The following is a 2,870-nucleotide window of genomic DNA, read 5'->3' as shown; positions in this document are numbered from 1 at the left end:
GTGACCTAGAGAACATCCCATAGCATCATCTTTATGAAATTTAAATATTATCTCCTCATCTTCACCAATTGCTCTAGGAGAACGCTTGTAAGCAACCGACTTCACCCTCGGTTGTTTGGGCTCTTCCTCCTTTTGTTTTTCCTGTGGCTTCTTTGTTTTTTCCTCTTCCTTTTCTTCCTTCTTCTCTTCCAGCCTTCTTTTTTGCAGCAGCTTTTCCTTCAGCTATTCCCTTTCATTTCTGAATTTTGATATCCTCCCTTGCACCTCTTTTCGTACTTGATTCAAGTTGCTAAGAACAAGTATTGCACATATTTCAGCACGGTACAACATTATTTTCCGTTCATCCCCCAGCTCAGAGTCAAAAATATTCCCCGTGTAGAAAGCCATGTGCATCATCATAAAAACCCCCACAATCCACATTTTTGCAATGCTCTGCCATTTAAATTTCACATTCTGCAGTGGGAAACTTTCCACTTTGGAGCCTTTTGCAATTTGCATTTCTGAAAACATTTTCCCCATGATATTTGCCTGCACAAAAAGTAATACTGTTACTGTATCTATGTTAGTGTAACAATGATTTCCAAATTTTTTAATGGAAATTTAAAAGTATAACATTGTTACTGTAAGTAGAGAAACTTACCGCATTTCTTGCCATTTTTGCTTTTCGGGATCTAGCATATAAGGGTTTGTTGTCTAGGTAGTCAACGGTTTGCGACTTCAAATTTATGCAAGCACAGAAAAAGTGGTCCTCCAGAATGAGTGGAATGAATATCTGCAATTAAGCAGATATATATCATTGCTAAATAGAACTTCTATACACTCTACTTATATAAGAATAAAAAAAAAAATATTAACAGTAATGTGGTTTACCATATCACAGTCGAAATTCAGTGGACTCGGGTTGTATTTGATCCACTGTGTGAAGGACAGCAAAACTTCACCTTCTAAATGTCTGTTTTGAACGGGTTTTCCAACAGACATAGTTGCTAATGCGTCCTACAAAAATAAATATAAATACAAAGTCAATAAACATTATAGAAACACAAAATCAATAAGAATAAAATTTTTTTATTACAGTAACATACAGATTGACCCAAGCCCATGAAGATCCTCAATGGTGTATCACTTGCTACCTTTCTGGAGATGAGGTCATTGCGCAACATTGACCAACATTCAGTCACCATTATATAAATAAGCTCACCAGGAGCCAATGAAATTAAATCTTCCCTTGGAATGAAGTGATACTTCCCATACGAGACAAGTCTTTCCCTGTTGGACAATGAGATGTAATAGTCAGAACACCTTTTAATAGAGTAACAGTTTAACAGTAACAACTATTCAGTTGAAAAAGTATTCACTTGCAAAGTAAAACGTTTTGTTTATCACAGTGCAAGAGTAAATAAAGTACTCACGTATCTGAGAGGTTCTCGTCATCATCGATAAAACAATAGTCAATTGTTTTTTTCCTAACTTCAAGAATATGCGCCATTATCTCCTTGTGTTTTATCATAGTCTTGGACACAAGTGTTAGATCCGGAGCTGGTAGGCCACATTCGATTGTGCAGCCGTAGCGAGGATCCACATGCGCATCCAGTCTTCAGTTGTTTCGACATGTAACAAATAGTGGTCGCCAGTATCTTCGTCGTAATCGTCATACAGGATCTCATCACTGCAATCATCGACAATATAAACTTCATCATCGTCGTCATCTTCTCGCTACCTGATCTGACTTTGAGTAGTTATTGGTTCTTCGTCGCCAACTGTCTCATCATCAGCCTCACTGGGTTTTTCTCCTTCCTCGCCTTTTTCATCATTCCCATCGGCGTCTTCATTACCAGTTGCTTCATCCTCCTTACTGTTATCTTCGTTTTTATCGCCAAAGACTTTGTCTTCATCTTTATCATCATCGTTCTCTTCATCCGGTTTTCATTCCCATCATCCTCTTCTTCATCTTTATCGTCATCTTCCTTTTCATTTCCCTCATTGGTTGGTTGGTCATCAACCTGGCACGATGCATCATCATCGGCCTCTTCCTTGTTATCTGTGGCACAAGTAATTGAATTGAATATAAATTACTAATGTTTTTCGGACAAACAATGCCTCATAGTTATACTAACGATTATTGTTTGTAAATTTGCTACTTCAATTACCTTGAAGATCCTTCTTAATTTTGCCTCGATCGTTGGGTTCTCTTGACTTGGCGCAATGCATCATCTTGGCCTCTTCCTTGTCATCGTGTAGAGATAATTGAATATATATATCATCTTTGTAAACTTCGATAAAACTACGACATAGTAACAAAGCGTTACTATAACGATTTCTGATAACAATGCTAACAGTGTTACATCGCTAATACAACGAGTGCAAATAGATTTCTCTATTACCTTCGGGAGATCCTTCTTTTTAGTGCCTCATTGGTGGGTTGTCTTCGGGCTTGCACGATTCATCAACTTCCGCCTCTTCCTCGTCATCGTGTCACGAGGTAATTGGATTCAATATATATTAACAATTTATCTTTGAACCAAAAAAGGCACAAATGAGATACATGTAAATTTCTGTTAAAATTACGTCACAAAGTAACATTGTTACGATTACATCCTCGACACAACGAGTTTAAATAGATTCCTCAATTACCTTCAGGAGATGCCTATTCACCTGCCTCACTAGTTGGGTTATCTTGGTGACTGATGCATCACCTTCGGCCTCTTCCTTGTCATCGTGTAGAGATAATGAATGAAAATATATTACTAAATTGTTTGTTAAAAAAGCACCCGATGTAAAGCCTATAACAAACATTACATTATTACCTTCACCAGATCCATATTCTAGCTCGCTAGTTGTTTTGTCACCCTGCCCTGACGCATCATATT

At 37.6% G+C, this 2,870-nt stretch overlaps 1 long non-coding RNA gene across 1 annotated transcript; it reads right to left on the bottom strand.

The window, feature by feature from the left end:
- Window positions 1-684: 684 nt before the first annotated feature.
- LOC141603660 (uncharacterized) lies at window positions 685-1,168 on the bottom strand. The gene is made up of 3 exons (XR_012525569.1): window positions 1,086-1,168; window positions 871-996; window positions 685-772 (listed from the first exon to the last, which is right to left on the bottom strand). It is a non-coding gene; the product is annotated as an uncharacterized LOC141603660 (long non-coding RNA).
- Window positions 1,169-2,870: the final 1,702 nt, after the last annotated feature.

The sequence above is a fragment of the Silene latifolia genome, chromosome 1 (genome assembly GCF_048544455.1).
Source record: "Silene latifolia isolate original U9 population chromosome 1, ASM4854445v1, whole genome shotgun sequence".
NCBI classification, from domain to species: Eukaryota; Viridiplantae; Streptophyta; class Magnoliopsida; order Caryophyllales; family Caryophyllaceae; genus Silene; species Silene latifolia.
The sequence above is the reverse complement of the archived record's forward strand: the minus strand, read 5'-3'. Positions and strand labels throughout refer to the sequence as shown.